The following is a 20,202-nucleotide window of genomic DNA, read 5'->3' on the forward strand; positions in this document are numbered from 1 at the left end:
AATAAGGAAAAGACCTAGCATTTCTTTCAAGGAAGTAGCCATCAAAATGTATATTACAGGAGTATTCACTCTTAAATTTAATATATTTTTACACTTTGATATATATTTTCAAAACAAGGAATAAATAATCACTGTGACAAGGTTCCAGTCTGTGTTCTTTATATGATTTAAAAAAAGGGAAAACCCTTTAATCTAAAGGTGAAGTTCATGCCTGTAGTTTAAAAAAAAGGTATCAGTGTGAAAGCAACTGAAAAGGATTTTAAACGATTAGGGAATGGCTATACTTATTACAGGAGATAATTAAGGTTAAGAGTGAAAAAGAGCACTCCAGGAAAAGATGATTTCTTGAACTGAGAAGGAACTGTTGAAAACTGTGGGATAATTCCAAATAACAGCTGGTCATATTGTTTGCCAGCTTTGTAAAATAAAAATCTGAAAGAAATGTAAGACAAGATCTGGAAGTTATTGAGCTTATTTTACAGCAGAGTTTTCCTTTTTAACTCAGAAGAAGATTACCTATTAATTTGTTAGGCAACAGAGGAAGTATCAAACTACTGACATTTTATGAATTAGTAAGACTTACATTAAACTGATCCTTTAGGAAGGCATAATAATAATCTAGATGAAAGTAAATAAGGATGAAAGTAAGTAAGGAAATGACTATGAATAGTAAACATTATTTAACTTTTACAGAAAAAAAAAAAAATCCAAGGATCATTGTAGAATATATTGGTCCTAGTTTTTTTTTTTTTAATTGTGATTATTTTGATTTTTATTATTGAATGACATTATATTAGTTTCAGTTTCATGTGGATAGCGTAATGATTCAATCTTTTTCAAAATGATTCCCACATATTGCATAATCATCACCATGATAAGTCTAGTTAACTTCTGTCACCATACATAAGTAGAGATTTTTTTTTATCATGAAGACTTTTAATATCTACTCTCTTGGCAACTTTCAAATATGCAAAAAATACCTTATTAAAGAGTCAGACATGACTGAGTGATTAAACCACAAAATTTTTAACTGTAGTCACCATGCTTTACATTACATCCCTGACTTAATTTTTATAACTGGATGTTTGCGCCTTTTGACCCCCTGCACTCTTTTCATCTACCCAGCAGCCCAACCTCCACCTCTGCCAGTCACCAATGTGTTCTCTCTATTTATGAGCTTGGCCTTATTTTTTTTTTTTTTAATTTTGGTTTTTCTCTTTGTTTTTAGATTCCACATGTGAGATCATATAATATATGTCTTTCTTTGTCTGACTTGTTTCACTTAGCATAGTGCCCTTAAGGTACACATTTCATCTATGTTGTTGCCAATGACAAGATTTCATTCTTTTTTATGGATGAATGAGGCATGCATTCTCAGTTGTGTCTGACTCTTTGTGACCCTATGCACTGTAGCACCCCCAGCCTCTCTGTCCATGGGATTTTCCAGGCAAGAATACTGGTGTGGGTTACCATTTCTTTCTCCAGGGGATCTTCCCGACTCAGGGATGAAAGCTGCATATCTGCTATTTCCTGCATTGGCAGACAAGTTCTTTACTGCTGAACCACCTGGGAGCCATTATGGATGAATAATACCCCATTATATATATCATGGCTTCCCCGATAGCTCAGCTGTTAAAGAATCCCTCTGCAATGCAAGAGACCTAAGTTGGATCCATGGGTTGGGATGATGCGCTGGAGAAGGGAATGGGAAGCCACTATATATTCTTGCCTGGAAAATCCCATGGACAGGGGGGCCTGGTAACATTCAGTCCATGGGGTCTCAAAAATTTGGACATAACTGAGCAACTAACACTTTCATATATACCACATTTTTCTTTATCCATTCATCCATGAATGGACAGTTAAGTTGTTTCCATATCTTGGCTATTATAAATAATGCTGCAATGAACATAGGGTTGTATATATCTTTTTGAGTTATTCTTGTTTTCTTTGGATAAATATCCAGAGTTCCTTGTGTTTGGTTGAAAATCAGAGAAGAAAAATCTGGGGTTTAAAAAGACTTCAAAGTTTGAGGTATAAGTGACTGGGTATCAAGTAGTGAAAGAGTAGCCCTAGCCAAAGTTAGTAGATTTTTTTCTTTGTGTTCATAGAAACTTGCCAATGAATGGAGAGAAATTAGAGGAAGGTGAAACTGAAGGCAGAGAAGGGTCAAGGGAAGAGATTTTCATCTTAGGGTTAAATCCATGCTTTATTTTTCTCTCATCACAATTTTTAAAACATTCTTTATATTCAAATGTGTTTTATTCTATTTTACTGAGAAAAAATATTTGAACTTGCTTTCAAATAGTTTTCCAAAAATGACTATTTATTTTACTCACATCATTACATTGTGTGTGTGTGTGTGTGTGTGTGTGTTTGTCTGTGTTTGTATACCTGTTGATTACCCCATTTGTCTCTTAAAAATAATTTTATGCAGGTCTAGATCTTATCTGTAATGTTTGATGATTCTTTCTCTTATTTCAAGTTCTGTTTGAATCTCTCTGTATATAGCCTTCCACTGATGATTAGGTCACTTCAACTACCATTTTCCTATTACACTGTCATTTTTCCCCATTTAATTTCAATATGAATGCAAATCTGTATTGTATTAGCACCTTTATGTGAGTAACTTACTTTCCAAACTTAAAAAGCCTGTAAGCAAACTCTTCTCTTTAATATCTGATATTCCTCTAGCTTATTTCTCTTCTCTAAATGGCACCACTATTTGTCATGCTTTTATTTATTCAAACTTTCTGAATTTTGAAACCTTGCAGGATTAGTGGGAGAGACAGATATGTAAATTCTGGGGTAGGATGCAAGCAGATTAGAGTTGGAGACCATGACCTTGTGATTACAGGACTTCAGAGAAATGTTATGGTATGTAGCTAAAATTCATCAGCTGGAAGAATGGATGGGATAAGTGTTTAGCCAAAATCTTTAGTGCTTTACTAGAAAAGGATTGCTGTCCTTGTTAACTCTTCCAGACCTCTGAGTTGTAAGCAGCTGAGTACCAAGGGATTCTGCAGTCATCTGAGGTCCAAGTGCTGGAAAGCCTCAGGGCAGAAAGAGAGACTCTCAGTAGGTGGCCAGGGCAGACACACTTGAGTTACACTTACCAGAATCTGGCCTGTGCTGGTCAGAAATTACTGGAGCTATTTGCTGACGTCATTGCCAAATAAGAGATGAGTGTAGAGAATGTGAAGCAATAAGAAATATCTGGCACATTGCAATTTTTCTACATTTTAAGAGACTAGATTACTTTCCAGTTACCAAACCTGACCTCTGTGTTCCCCTCTTGCTTATTGTGATCAAGCTAATCCCCAAGAAAAAGGAATGGAAAGTGGCAAAATGATTGTCTGAGGAGGCCTTACAAATAGCTGAGAAAAGAAGAGAAGCTAAAGGCAAAGAAAAAAAGGAAATATATACTGATCTGAATGCAGAGTTCCAGAGAATAGCAAGGAGAGATAAGAAAGCCTTCCTAGTGATCAATGCAAAGAAATAGAGGAAAACAATAGAATGGGAAAGACTAGAGATTTCTTCAAGAAACTTAGTGATACCAAAGGAACATTTCATGCAAAGATGAGCATAATAAAGGACAGAAATGGTATGGACCTAACAGAAGCAGAATATAATTAAGAAGAGGTGGCAAGAATACACAGAACTATAAAAAAAAGATCTTACTGACCCAGATAACCACAATGATGTGGTCATTCACCTAGAGCCAGACATCCTGGAATGCTAAGTCAAGTGCACCTTAGGAAACATTACTACAATCAAAGGTAGTGAAGGTGATGGAATTCCAGTTGAACTATTTCACTAAAAGATGATTTTGTGGAAGTGCTGCACTCAATATGACAGCAAATTTGGAAAACTCAGCAGTGGCCACAGGACTGGAAAAGGTCAATTTTCATTCCAATCCCAAGGAAAGGCAATTGCAAAGAATGTTCAAACTACTATACAATTGCATTCATCTCACATGCTAGCAAAATAATGCTTTAACTTCTCCAAATAAGGTTTCAACTATGCGTGAACCGTGAACTTCCAGACATTCAAGCTGGATTTTAAGAAGGCGGAGGAACCAGAGATCAAATTGCCAACATCTGTTGGATCATTGAAAAAGCAAGAGAGTTCCAGAAAAACATCTACTTCTGCTTTATTGGCTACACCAAAGACTTTGCCTATGTAGATCACAACAGCTGTTGAAAATTCTTCAAGAGATGGCAATACCAGACCACCTTACCTGCCCCCTGAGAAATCTGTATTCAGGGAAAGAAGTAACAGTTAGAACCAGACATGGAACAATGGACTGGTTCCAAATTGGGAAAAGGAGTACATCAAGGCTGTATATTGCCACTGTGCTTATTTAGCTTATATGCAGAGTACATCATGAGAAATGCTGGGCTGGGTGAAGCACAAACTGGAATCAAGGTTACCGGGAGAAATATCAATAACCTCAGATATGCAGATGACACCATCCTTATGGCAGAAAGTCAAGAAGAACTAAAGAGCCTCTTGATAAAAGGGCAAGAGGAGAGTGAAAAAGCTGGCCTAAAACTCAACATTCTCAAAACCAAGACTATGGCATCTGGTCCCATCACTTCATGGCAAACAGATGGAGAAGGAATGGAAACAATGACAGACTATTTTCTTGGTCTCTAAAATCGCTGCTGTTGGTGACTGCAGCCATGAAATTAAAAGAAGCTTCCTTCTTGGAAAAAAAGCTTTGACCAACCTAGACAGCATGTTAAAAAGCAGTCATTACTTTGCTGACAAAGGTTCGTTTAATCAAAGCTATGATTTTTTTGGGAGTCATGTATGGATGTGAGAGTTGGACCATAAAGTTAGCTGAGTCCCGAAGAATTGATGCTTTTGAACTGTGGTGTTGGAGAAGACTCATGAGAGTCCTTTGGACTGCAAGGAGATCCAATCAGTCCATCCTAAAGGAAATCAGTCCTGAATATTCATTGGAAGGACTGATGCTGAAGTTCAAGCTCCAATAGTCTGGCTACCTGATGCGAAGGACCGACTCATTTGAAAAGACCCTGATGCTGGGAAAGATTTAAGGCAGAGGGAGAAGGGGATAACACAGGACAAGATGGTTGGATGGCATCACCGACTCAATGGACATGAGTTTGAGTAAGCTCCGGGAGTTTGTGATAAACAGGGCAGCCTTGTGTGTTGCAGTCCATGAGGTCACAAAGAGTTGGACACAATTGAGCGACTGAACTGAATCTGTCCTTTTAGATGCCTTTTAGATGCCACTGTTCTTTAATTCCCAGCTCAAATTATCCCTCCTTGATTTTGCCACATTGCTGCTAAGTTGATTCAGTCATGTCTGACTCTGTGCGACCCCATGGACTGCAGCCTACCAGGCTTCTCCGTCCATGGGATTCTCCAGGCAAGAACACTGGAGTGGGTTGCCATTTCCTTCTCCAATGCATGAAAGTGGAAAATGAAAGTGAAGTCGCTCAGTCGTGTCCAACTCTTAGCGACCCCATAGACCGCAGCCTACCAGGCTCCTCCATCCATGGGATTTTCGGGCAACAGTACTGGAGTGGGGTGCCATTGCCTTCTCCCTTTGCCACATTAGTAAGAAGCTATTTCTTCCTCCTAATTCGTATATCCCAGTACAGGAAACTGTGGTTTTCCTAATGAAGTGAATCTTTGTTAAAGACAAGAGTAGTTTTCTCTTTTTTTGTAGTGTTCGATTCTCTTCCAACTAATGAGTCTGGATATGTTTGTCATGATGATCGTATATCTGTGACTGTGTGTGTGTGTGTGTGTGTGCTTAGTTGCTCAATTGTGTCTGACTTTGCGACCCCATGGGCTGTAGTCTGCCAGGCTCCTTTGTCCATGGAATTTTCCAGGAATGAATATAAGAGTGGGTTGCCATTCCTTCTCCACCTGATCTTCCTGACTCAGGGATCGAAACTGATTCTCTTGCGTCTTCTGCATTGGCAGGTGGATTCTTTATCACTGAATCATCTAGGAAGCCCATGACCATATATATCAGTTTTCCATTCCATTTGAGCCTTAACTTTCTCGTCTCTATAATCTGGGTTAATAATACCTATTTTACTGGGTTTTTTCCAGTTTTAAATGATAAACTATAAGTCATAGGCTTGCACAGAATGAATGAGCTTGGAAAGTTTGCTTCTCAACTGCGAGACCACACTAGAAATCAGGCAGTTAATTGTTGTTGTTTCCCTTTATGTGCTGCCGAGGTAATTCATTGAAAATTTAGTTGTTCATGCCTGCTTCCAAGGGGGCTCAGTTGATAAAGAGTTTACCTGCTCAATGCAGGAGACACAAGAGACGCAGTTTCCATCCCTGCATCACGAAGATCCCCTGGAGAAGCACATGGCTACCTGTGCCAGTATTCTTTCTTATAAAATCCCATGGACAGAAGAGCCTGCTGGGCTGCAGTGCATGGGGTCACAAAGAGTTGGATATGACTGCGCATACACGCACACATGGGTAATGTTTTTTTCTCTGGTGAGGATTACATTTCTTTTTTGAGTTTATCTGATCCCCTGATTGCCATAGAGATCATATTGTAAGCGCTGTGGGGAGGGACAGTACAGCCTTGGGATAAAGCTGATGCTGAGGTAGACAGAGCAGAGAGCAAAATGATCCCACTGTCTGTCCTTTTAGAACCTGCTCTACTTCTGACTTCTAATTCTATGAACACATTTCCTAAATTTTCAGGCCTGAGTTGGTTTTTCTGGGTTCTCACTATTTTAAAGTATCTAAAATGATACATACCTCATTCTACCTCTACTGATGTTTATGCTTTCCATTTATCTCAGACTCTGTCCATGGCATGCTGTCCATGCCATAAGGTCTGGTGTTGGCAAAATATTAGACCACAGGAAACATGACAGCCTCAGAGAAACATGACTCAGCACGCAGTGTGGGACCACTCAGGGCCCCTCCAGCGTGCACAGGGTTTGTTCAGCTTTCCAGGCTCCCCACAGCCTCTGAAGCTTGGCATCCCTGGAGGCCCTGCCCATATGCTTACCTTTATTACAACCTGTGGTTGCCAGGCATCTGCTAAATTACCATTTTGAGTGCTTAATGGTGGCTTCATTTGCATACAAAAAGGAGACTCTTTTCCCCTCATGGGGTTGCAAAGAGTCGGACAGGACTGAGCTGAACTGAAGTTAAAATGGCAGCGTGCCACAGTGTAGAGCTTGCCTATAGGTGCAGTCAAAGACTTGAGCTAAGAGGCTTAGAGGCTTCAGTGTGCTGTGGGAACTCGGGTTGTGTTCATGTGTGCTTATTGTACTTTCTCAGAACAATAAAGTAAACAGATTCTCTCCTCTGAGAGAAAAGGAGTTCAATAATGTAGAATTTTCTTTGCTTCTGTGTAAAGCCTTTATGTTTTTTCAATTCCCCAAAACATATCACAGAGAATGTAGGAGAGTATTGGCAACATGTAAAAGGATATAAAGGCAACAGAGCAGCAGATGTTCTCTGATCCTGTGCAAGCTGATTCATCATGGTGGCTTCCTTCCTGCAAAGCTTCTAGCTCGTTCTGTAGCAACACCTGATTAGATAGCAGCGCACTGCAACATTCCCAGCTGTCCTTTCCTCCCTCAGTTAACTTCTCCTGTCAGTACAGTTGAGTTATCAAATGCTGTAAGTGCTTTGTCAATACCACTTCAAATATAAAACACTAGCCATACAAAGGCTAAGGCAAATTGTTTTCCAACTAACTGCTGGCAGCCTGCTTTTACAGATTAAGGCCAGGTCTCTCCACAACGCACTGAAGCAGCAAATTTAAAAGGAGGCAAATAGAACATAGACTATTTGGCATCAGAGATAAAACAGTTCATTACCTGGTTAATGTTTGCATTTTCTTGGTTTAGAGCAAGCATAAAATTACAGATAACAAAGTGACACTTAATAGATACTGGACATTTCAAGAGAAACATTGTTTTTAAATTCCATTCCTGGAAAAAATAAAGGTAGGATAAGGTGGGAAGATTGTATCAGGTACAAATCTCAAAGGCAGAAAATATAGGGGAAAGAACTATGGTCTGGCCCCAATTCTATGAATTGTTAATTATGGAAATTGGGCTAAGCGACTCGCCTTCTAGCAAGGACTTACTTTTCAAATTTATTATACAGAAATTAAAACAGCTCTGTTCTCTACTATGCAGAGTTGTGGCAAAAATGAAATAAAACCTCATATATAAACATGTGTTAAAGAGTGTTAGAAACTCTAAACCACAGTGACAAAATTTAAGCCGTTCTTTTGTGTGAAGAGCCACTGAATTACATTGAATCTACAATGTCAGTGCGTAATAGCCTGAGAACAAAGAAATCACGGACACACAGTGGAGGCTGAGATGGTCTTGATTCACAGAGGTGTTTATACGTAACCCAACTCAGCCTCTCAGAGCTAAGAGGCACTTTAGAAACTATCTAGTCCATCTATAGCTCGAGTCCTGTACTGCTCTGTCAAGGAGATTTTTCTGCTTGTATTTGGACACATTTTGTGATAGAGAGTTCCATACTTATTTGATCCAAATGTGCTGGGTGACTTTTCTTATCTTAATGTAGTAACCCACACCTTCACATTAACTCTTAACATATAATATTATTACGGTTTTCTTGAGAAAGCTAATTGTTTTAATCTTGGTTCTGCTAGCCATCCTCTTTCTAAATGGTTCAGTAGTAACAGGATGATCTAAAGTATGTTTTCTGTTCTTTACTTTCCCTAACTTTTGTAGGTGGAGGGGGAAGCCCCTATCAGCTAGGCAAAGTGGACAGATGTTTTTGGAAAGTTGAATTGGGTAGCTTATTAGTGATAATACTAAAAATTGTGTAATATACAATTCAGTCACTGAATATTTATTGCATAGTATCTTGACATTCTCAACTGGATTCTGACATTATTTATTTAAAATTGTCTATAATATTTTAAATATTTCTTCCCTATTTTAAATTATTAAAATAGTTTGCATATTCCCCTTTTGTTAGAAAACAGAATACATAAGAAAACAAAAATATATATTCAAAGATTGGACTGTTTAAACATAATAAAAATATGAGACATTCACACAATAGATATTAAATTAATACTTGATTAAATTATATATGATCAATAAAAAATAAAAATATCAAATACAAACACTGAGATATATATATTCAGATGTTATTATTTTATTCATACTTAGTCATTGAAGGATAGGAGTGACCATATTTATAAAATATCATATATATTTCTATTTTAAAAAAATCATATGAACAGATGCTTATTGCCTACTTAATCTCTAGAGCAAGGAGTCTTTATGAGTTTGTGATGCCCAAATATCCAGCCCACTTTTATTATTTATTTATTTTTTTGTCTGCCAGACTAGATCAGAGTGAGAAAGAGAATGATTTTGGGGGTGGGAGTATAGATGGCTCCTTGGAGAAGGGAATGACAATCCACTCCAGTATTCTTGCCTGGAGAATCCCATGGACAGAGGAGCCTGGCGGGCCACAGTCCATAGGGTTGCAAAGAGTCAAACACAACTGAGTAACTAACACTACTACTACTACTATAGATGGATCAGCAGGTAAAGAATCTGCCTGCAATACAGGAGATGTGGGTTTAATCCCTGCCTGGCTCAGGAAGATCCCCTGGAGGAGGAAATAGCAACCCATTCTAATATTCTTGCCTGGAAAATTCCATGGACAGAGGAGCCTAGCAGGCTACAGTCCATGGGACACAAATAATCTGACATGACTGAGCACATGGCACATAGATAAATGCAGTAGAATCAAGAAGACTGTTTAATTTGAGAAAACAATATTGAAAACACCATGTAGCAGTTGTCATTTTTCTGGTTATCAAACATCTGAAAACCTTCAATATATTTAGGCAATTACTATTATTTGTTCATATACAAATCAATTCATTTAACAAATATATGGATTTGTTGGAGTGGGTATGCAGTGGGAATAAGGTAGGCAAGGTTACTGCCTTCATTAAACTTAAATTCTAGAGGTTTACTATAGGAAAAGAGAGGTCACCACCCGTTATAACTAAAGGAAAGATGCTTTGATTTTCAGGTCCCTTCAGTCTTCCCCTTTCCACACATCCATACACATGGACTGTTTGCAACATGAACAAGAGCTTTAACTTGACCTTGGCTAGTCAGAAATAATCTTCCGTGATTTAGAATTCAGAGCTACTGATGCAAAGAATTGGCAAATCCATCCTGGTCATATCATTAAACAGCTCCTATTCCACTCATTACAAGGACTATCACCAAATATATGTGTAATTTACCCATGTTTAATTATTTGTATAACTATTTACCATGTTCTAATATTTTATTCAGCTATAATGTTTCCTGTTTTATTCTTTAATATTTTAATACTGTTTTACTTTTATAAATGTCTGTACCAATTTTCTACATGGGAAAAAAATGCTCACCTCTACATCTGCAAAATTACTTTATCAGCGTTCATCTATTAATTCACATAATACTTAGTAGGACATGTATGATTATCAGATGGGCCCAATCTGATGGGATAATTTATCTTGTTCCCTGAATTCCTGCTGTTGCTGCTGCTGCTAAGTCGCTTCAGTAGTGTCCGAATCTGTGCGACCCCATAGACGGCATCCCACCAGGCTCCCCTGTCCCTGGCATTCTCCAGGCAAGAACACTGGAGTGGGTTGCTATTGCCTTCTCCAATGCAGGAAAGTGAAAAGTGAAAGTGAAGTCACTGAGTCTTGTCCGACTCTTAGCGACCCCATGGACTGCAGCCCACCAGGCTCCTCCATCCATGGGATTTTCCAGGCAAGACTACTGGAGTGGGGTGCCATTGCCTTCTCCACCCTGAATTCCTAGGATTACACTAAATGTTAAGGTCCCACTTAATTCCCAATTTGTATAAAAAGGCATGTCTTTTTTCATAATGCTTGAAATTCATGACTGGTAACTGATTCTAAAACCTGAGTCTCTTTACACATTCACAGGCCTTGAAAGAGTGACCAGGTATTCTTGAGACAGGTCCTAGCTATATAGTATTACAGATATGTACTATGAATCATTTTCTCCAAAGACTTCTATGACCATTCTATCAGTTTCTGAATATCTGGCTGTTAGATATGATCTGATACAATATAAATAAAATTACACTGAAAAGGTCAGTTTTCATTCCAATCCCAAAGAAAGGCAATGCCAAAGAATGCTCAGACTACCACACAATTGCACTCATCTCACATGCTAGCAAAGTAATGCTCAAAATTCTCCAAGCCAGGTTTCAACAATATGTGAACTGTGAACTTCCAGATGTTCAATCTGGTTTTAGATAAGGCAGAGAAACCAGAGATCAAATTGCCAACATCCGCTGGATCATTGAAAAAGCAAGAGAATTCCAGAAAAACATCTATTTCTGCTTTATTGATTATGCCAAAACCTTTGTGTGGATCACCACAAACTGTGGAAAATTCTGAAAGAGATGGGAATACCAGGCCACGTGACCTGCCTCTTGAGAAACCTATATGCGGGTCAGGAAGCAACAGTTAGAACTGGCATGGAACAACAGACTGGTTCCAAATAGGAAAAACAGTACATCAAGGCTGTATATTGTCACCCTGCTTATTTAACTTCTATGCAGAGTACATCATGAGAAACGCTGGGCTGGAAGAAGCACAAGCTGGAATCAAGATTTCCAGGAGAAGTATCAATAACCTCAGATATGCAGATGACACCACCCTTATGGCAGAAAGCGAAGAAGAACTAAAAAGCCTCTTGATGATAGTGAAAGAGGAGAATGGAAAAGTTGGTTTAAACTCAACATTCAGAAAACTAAGATCATGGCATCTGGTGCCATCACTTCATGGCAAATAGATGGAGTAACAGTGGAAACAGTGGCAGACCTTATTTTGGGGGGCTCCAAAATCACTGCAGATGGTGTCTGCAGCCATGAAATTATAAGATGCTTGCTCCTTGGAAGAAAAGCTATGACTAACATAGACAGCATGTTAAAAAGCAGAGTCATTACTTTGCCAATAAAGGTCTGTCTAGTCAAAACTGTGGTTTTTCCAGTAGTCATTTATGAATGTGAGAGTTGGACTATAAAGAAAGCTGAGCACTGAAGAACTGATGCTTTTGAACTGTGGTTTGGAGAAGACTCTTAAGAGTCCCTTGGATTGCAAGGAGATCCAAGCAGTCCATACTAAAGGAAATCAGTCCTGAATATTCATTGGAAGGACTGATGCTGTAGCTGAATCTACAATACTTTGGCCACCTTATACAAAGAACTGACTGATTTGAAAAGACCCTGATGCTGGGAAAGATTGAAGGTGGGAGAATGGGATGAAAGAGGATGATATTGTTGGATGGCATCACCGACTCAATGGACATGAGTTTGAGTAAACTGCAGGAGTTGGTGATAGACAGGGAGGCCTGGAGTGCTATAGTCCATGGGGTCACAAATAGTCGGACACCACTGAGTGACTGAACTGAATTGACTGATATATACAAGTGTCTCCTCAGAAAGCAATATCAGTATCATCCCATTGATTGCCTAGGTGAATAAAGTAAAGAATGAAGGTGAATAAAATAAAGGCTGGAAGATTCTAGAAGTCCTTGGATTTCCCTTTTTTAAATGGTAAAAGAAAAAAATAATGTCACATTGAAGAGAGGATGGTGAGTTATCCAAGGCTTGAAAGGTTCAGATGTGATTTTTGGTATCACATTGACATTTAATTCTCCAGTTTGCTCATTACAGAAAATAAAGGAGACATGGAAAATGATGATGGAATGTTTTAAGTCTAATATAGTGGTGACTTTAATTGCAGACTGAGCACCAAATGTGATATTCTTTCAGGGATAGATCAATGTGGACTTAGATACCTAAAATGAAACCAGTGACTTTGTTGGGTTTTGTTTGTTTGTTTTCCTCTTCCAGGAAGACTTAAAAGTAATTTGTACCCAATAGGGATAGCGATGCACATTCACCATCATGAATTTTCACCAGTAGACCACAACAGTTTCCGTTCCACACTTTAGTCTCCAGTTATAATGACAATCTCACTCTTACATAACATGGTATCATGCTGATTCACTATTATAATAATACACTAATCATGAGCACTGGCGAGCAGAAAGCAGCAGGAACTAATGGTAATACATATTTCAGTAAAATTTCTGCTATTTTTTATAATGGAACACCTAAGGATATTCTTAAAGTGAGTCACTGGTTCTGAATCTAAGCAATAGAAACATTACGTTGAAATCCTTGATTTTGTGTTCAACACATACTAAGTTTGAGTGTGTTACTCATACTATTTACATAGTGTCCTAAAATGCTGCTAGCTTTGATTGATAAGGATATTTTAATGAGTCTAGACTGCACTATAATTTGTCCCAACTCATCCTTTATGATCCACGGTAGTCAGAAGTTTTGTGGCTGATTGTGATACTGTATAAAATCTGTAACAAAACAATAGGAAAATCACAGAGAAAGGCACAATTGTTTTGAAATGACACCAAACTTTCTTGGGTTTAATAACCATTCTGTTTCTCAGAAATGTACCTTGCCTTACTTCTGCTATCTCACATATACTAAAGAGTTAACTATTTGACAGCAGATAAATTTGTGGCTCATTATGTTGTCATATCCATCTAGTCATAAGCATGATTATAACCAGCATCCCTACTGTAGGGCTTGAGCATGTGTAAGTAGTTGGCATAAGTAGGCTCTTCCAAATGTCTGTTCTGCCACACTGCTGGCTTTCCCTCAGTGCACAGCTGTTGTTTCATGGAATATTTCCTTGACTGCTCAGTTGAGGTCGGGAAGAAACTGAGTCTGAGTCACACTCTGTGGGATATGTTAGCAACAGCCATAGGTGGCCATAAAAAAGAATGGAGAGGAAAAGCTACACTGAAAGCAGAACTCAGCATTACATCTCCCTGTTCATCTCAGCTAGCTTTAATAGAATGACATCAGAATTTTAATCAAAAATCAGATGAACAGAGCCCTCCCTGTTGGCTCAGCAGGTAAAGAATCCATCTGCAACACAAGATATGTGAAAAACACGGGTTCAATCCCTGGGTAGGGAGGATCCCCTGGAGGAGGAAATTGTAACCCACTCCAGTATTCTTGCCTGGAGAATTCCATGGACAGAGGAGCCTGGCAGGCTACAGTCCACGGGGTTTCAAAGAGTTGGACAGGACTGAGCAACTGAGCACATATGCATACAGAGGAACCAATGTGAACTATCCAAAATGCAATTAGAATATCATAATGCTTATTCTTATTGATAGTAGATATATGAAACGTAATATTTCGTGACATTCAAACCTTAGGATCCCATCATCCCTCAATTCAGTTTGGTCACTCAGTCAGGTCTAAATCTTTGCGACACCATGGACTGCAGCATGCCAGGTTTCCCTGTCCATCACCACCTCCCAGAGCTTACTCAAACTCATGTCCATTCAGTCGGTGATGCCATCCAACCATCTCATCCTCTGTCGTCCCCTTCTCTTCCTGCCCTCAGTCTTTCCCAGCATCAGGATTTTTCCCAATGAATCAACTCTGCACATTAGGTGGCCAAATATTGTAGTTTCAACTTCAGCATCAGTCCTTCCAATATTGCGGACTGATTTCCTTTAGAATGCACTGGTTGGATCTCCTTGGAGTCCAAGGGACTCTCAAGAGTCTTCTCCAACACCACAGTTCAAAAGCATCAGTTCTTCAGCGCTCAGCTTTCTTTATAGTCTCTCACATCCATACATGACTACTGGAAAAACCATAGCTTTGACTAGACAGACCTTTGTTGGCAAAGTAATGACTCTGTTTTTTAACATGCTGTCTAGGTTAGTCATAGCTTTTCTTCCAAGGAGCAAGGGTCTTTTAATTTCATGACTGCAGTCACCATCTGCAGTGATTTTGGAGCCCCTGCAAAAATAAAGTCTGTCACTGTTTCCCCATCTGTTTCCCATGAAGTGATGGGACCAAATGCCATGATTTTAGTTTTCTGAATGTTGGGCTTTAAGCCAACTTTTTCACTCTCCTCTTTCACTTTCATCAAGAGGTTCTTTAGTTCTTTGGTTTCTGCCATAAGGGTGCATATCTGAAGTTACTGATATTTCTCCTGGCAATCTTGATTCCAGCTTGTGCTTCATCCAGTCCAGCATTTCTCATGTTGTACTCTGCATATAAGTTAAATAAGCAGGTTGACAGTATGCAGCCTTGCTGTACACCTTTCCCTATTTGGAACCAGTCTGTTGTTCCATGTCCAGTTCTAACTGTAGCTTCTTGACCTGCATATAGATTCCTCAGGAGGCAGGTCAGGTGGTTTGATATTCCCATCTCTTTCTGAATTTCCCACAGTTTGTTATGATCCACACAGTCAAAGGCTTTGGCATAGTCAATAAAGCAGAAATAGATGTTTTTCTGGAACTCTCTTGCTTTTTTGAAGATCCAACAGATGTTGGCAATTTGATCTCTGGTTCCTCTGCTTTTTCTAAATCCAGCTTGAACATCTGGAAGTTCATGTAATGTCGAAGCCTGGCTTAGAGAATTTTGAGCATTACTTTGTTAGCATATGAGATTAGTGCAATTGTGTGGTAGTTTGAGTTTTCTTTGGCATTGACTTTCTTTGGGATTGGGTTGAAAATTAACCTTTTCCATCATTTCTGAAGTGTTATTAAAGGTAAATGGATAATACCAACATACATTTTATGGATAGATAAAATTTCTTTTCTGTGGTAAACCTACGTAGGTGTTATATGCGTCTGTGATTGGATAATCTCACTTTGACTGTTACAGCTGAAGATACTGTAATTTTAAAAATGGCTCACTGAGAATACTTAATATGAATGTCTGTTTTTCTAGGTCTCACACTCAGCTGATACCTGATTGTGAATAACTTCAATTAACTAGGATGATGCTTGTGTTCTTCCTGTATAGGCAAACTCATTTGAATGTGGTGTGCTTTTTAACACTTGAAGATATTTCTTTTATACTGTAAAATGAATCCAAACACCCTAAAAAGTGATTTTTAAAATATAATCTTCTTGTAAAGAGAAGAAAATCTATCTTGTTGAATTTACTAGCCTAAAGAACCCCTTTTTAAAGTTGGTAACTTTAATGAATTGAACACTTGTTGTTTAAACAAAAGCAAAATTCTAGGTGAGAGGGTAACAGGCAGGAAGCCTCAGGGTCTCCAAATGGAGGAAATAGGCTGCAAGTGTCAGATGTTTTTTATCTTTCTCTTAAGCAGCAAGAGGAAACAAAGTACAAGTGTCAGATTTTCTCCCTTCTCTGCAGATTTATTTTTTTTTATTTAATTTTTAAACTTTACATAATTGTATTAGTTTTGCCAAATATCGAAATGAATCCGCCTCAGGTATACATGTGTTCCCCATCCTGAACCCTCCTCCCTCCCCATACCATCCCTCTGGGTCATCCCAGTGCACTAGCCCCAAGCATCCAGTATTGTGCATCGAACCTGGACTGGCAACTCATTTCTTATGCCATGATGACACCTGGTTCCAGCTGAACTTAACTTTTCTCAAACCTTGAGCTAAGCAATGCATTTTTCTTCTGGAAATATTTTTCTTAAGCTATGTTAATGAATTATATATTTACCCTAAATTCTGTCTTTCTTCAAGTTGATTCTGCTTAAGACTCGGAACCAATAAGGCTCAACAAACCAGTTTGTCTTACTCATAAATTTTTCTCCCAATCTATGGAGAAGGAAATGGCAACCCACTCCAGTGTTCTTGCCTGGAGAATCCCAGGGATGGTGGAGCCTGGTGGGCTGCCGTCTATGGGGTCGCACAGAGTCGGACACGACTGAAGCGACTTAGCAGCAGCAGCAGCAGCATGTTAATGAAACTATATATTTACTTGGAAAACTGCCTTTTTTCAAGATCCATGTCAATCATTTTATGGCCCAGGCTGACTCACCTTGTGTCAATGTTATCTTAAAATGCATGTTGTGGATGTGGAGTCTGGTGCTGTCTCTGAGTTTTGAGACATTCCCTTTCTCTAATTAGCAGCCTGCTGGTAGCTATATAACATTCCACTAAAGACTAGCCAGCGGGGCACTCTTTCTGCTCCCTTCTGATGTCTATGTCAGAAGCTTTCTCTATCTCTTTCATACTTTAATAAAACTTTATTACACAAAAGATCCAAGTGATCAAGCCTTGTCACTGGACCCAGATTGAATTCCTCTTCTCCAGAGGCCAAGAATTCTGGCGTCTTTCAGGTCTCAGCAACAACCTTCCATAGGTATTTGAAAATAAAGCTAACCTCAGCCTGAAGTGTGAGTGCATTTGTAATTCAGGTAGTGTATTTAAAGATCCCCACTAATGAAAGGGATTGTAATTTTCTAATGCAGGTGTTAAGAGTCTGCAGCCTGTACATCAGATCTAGCCCTGTTTTTGTATGGCTGAAAAAAAAAAAGACTACTTAGTGATATGCAAAAATTATGTAAATTTCACATTTCAGAGTTCAAATATGAAGTTTTATCAGTCCAGCCTCACTCATCTATTTATGTATTGTCTATGACTGTTTTTGTATTATAAAAGCAGTTGAGTAATTGTGACAGAGACTCTATGGCCTGCAGAGCCTAAAATACTATGTGACTTTTACAGAAAAAGTTTGCTGACCCCCGATCCAGTGAATAAGATGATAGGTTCCGTTGGGGGAGTATGTAATTTCCTGTTCTGTTTCGCCACAGCAAAAATATGAAGTGACAGGTGCATCAGTGTTACAGCTCAGTTTTATTAGGAAAAACAAAGTATAGTAAACCCTCGAGGAGTGAGGGCAGGCCGACCCAAAAGATGAAGAGAAGAGAGAGCCTCAATCCTTCTAGGCTTCCTCCTTTTATACATTAGTCCCCTCCTCACTGAGGCTGCCCTGTGTACATTGGGCTAGCCAGGAGGGCTGTTTGTTTTACCTGAGGTCCTCACTCCAGCCCTCAGACCTTCCCTTGTTCTATTTTCATGGGCTTTTCCCTTCTTTGTCTTTTAGCCACTGCCATTTTGGACTCCTTTTTCTATTCTATTAACTACCTAACAGTGCTATGGGTTTCATTCATTACTGTGTATTCCCCAGAAAAATAGAAAATCATTCTGGATTTGGTTATGCTTCCTCCAGCCCTGCACGTTTTGAACTTAATGTGTACTTACTCATTTGCAGGAGCACCAACTGCACCTGCCTCTGGGTTCAGGAGTGGCCCTGCCTGTGGGGCCAGCAGCTTGTGTGGTACCCATGTTCTGAGCTGAGGGACAGGGTCTTCTGCTATAGGTCTAATTGACTTACCTCTCAATTTGTCTGAACCTTCCCAGAGATATCCTGCTTTCCTGGAGGTCGTGAAAACTACCCAATATTCTTTCCATTAGTCTTCTTTTTCTGGTTAAATCCAATAAGTAGTTCCTTGTAACTAAAAATTCTGATGGTTACAAAACCAAACACGCCAGTAAGCAAATAAAAAAGATCAAGAAGATACAAAGATGGGGACGTGTGTAAGTAGATGAAGTGATTATACACAAATGCTCTCTGAGGTCCATAAGGAACATCCAGCGTCCAAGGACCTGTACTTATAAGACATCAGAAACAGTAAAGTAGATATGACCCACCATCTCCCAAGAAATATGAAATATAAACAAATAGGCCAGAGTTAGGGGAATAAACTCAAGCAAATTTTAAATAAAATAACATGAACAATAACACAAAGAAAATAGTTTTGTTAAAGTATATTTTAATTTTCCCTTAAAAGCAGCATATTTCTAAAGAGTCACTGGGTGTGAAGGAAACAGTGACTTTCAGTAAGTTAGTTCAATGTCACAAAAGATGAGTGATCAAGAAAAGACTGGCAGAAGGGAAAGGAGGAAGGAACTTCTCCTCTCTATAATTTCTAAATTCTCCTGGTTCAGCCAAGGCACTATTCTCATACTCTCAGTTTCCTCATCTTCAAATCTAGGATAAATTTGACCTCCTTTTAGGGTTAATTATGATGACTAAATGACCCTGGTTAAGAGCGTGATTTCAAATCAGTCTTGGAATTAAATTCCCCCACCCCCAAAATTTAATATCAGGGTACATTTGGCAAGTTACATATTCTTTCTAGTTTGATTTCCTCTTCTTTAAGTGGGGATTACAATATTAGTATCAAATAGATAAGCTTTTGTGAGGCATTAAATAAAGGATCGTGTTTTAGTTCTTGGCAGAGTGCCTGCATATAAATGATAAATGGAAGGAAAGAAGCATAATGGTTTGCCTAGGGTGGTCAAATAAGAAGTGAACTCAGTCCCCCACCTGCCTGTATTGTCTACTTTGGAACCACAGTGAAACACTCTTGAGCAGGTTTCTTTTAGATAGATAGGGATGACAATAGATAAGATGCAAGTACTTCTTTTTAGAACTGCATTGGCATCTTTCAAATTGGCCTCTATATCCAGTTGCTGTTTTAGAAGTAGGGAGTGACACAGTTTTGTGAGAACAAACCATGTGTTACAGAAGCCCTTTCATCCTGTGTTCAGAACTGACTTTTCTCACAGCATTCCTCAGTCATAGCCACTTGCTAGGTAGCATAGCCTGAACCTCATTGGTCTGTATACCCTACAAGGTTACATGAGATATAGAGACTGACTTTTCATTGGCTTATTTATTTTTAAGGCAACTGATTTAGAAACAGGTCTTATTTATTTTGACTCAACATTTATCTTGTTTAGAGAAGAAAAATTTTAATAACATTGTAAAATCTAATTTTGCAGTCCACAGTTATCCAGGGGTACAGAGAGGAGTTTCTATCTGCTTTCTCATCATAGCACTTGGCATACATAAATATACATCAATTATTTTGTCTTTATTCCTTAGTTCAAAAAAGCATGAAAAAAATTAAGCATTAAAAAAAAAATGGACAGTTAAGAGTCATGAGAAATGCTGGGCTGGAAGAAGCACAAGCTGGAGTCAAGATTTTTGGGAGAAATATCAATAACCTCAGATATACAGATGACACCACCCTTATGGCAGAAAGTGAAGAGGAACTAAAAAGCCTCTTGATGAAAGTGAAAGAGGAGAGTGAAAAAGTTGGCTTAAAGCTCAACATTCAGAAAACTAAGATCATGGCATCTGGTCCCATCACTTCATGGCAAATAGATGGGGAAACAGTGGAAACAGTGTCAGACTTTATTTTTCTGGGCTTGAAAATCACTACAGATGGTGAGTGAAGCCATG

The sequence above is a fragment of the Bos javanicus genome, chromosome 21, assembly GCF_032452875.1.
Source record: "Bos javanicus breed banteng chromosome 21, ARS-OSU_banteng_1.0, whole genome shotgun sequence".
Classification (NCBI taxonomy): Eukaryota; Metazoa; Chordata; class Mammalia; order Artiodactyla; family Bovidae; genus Bos; species Bos javanicus.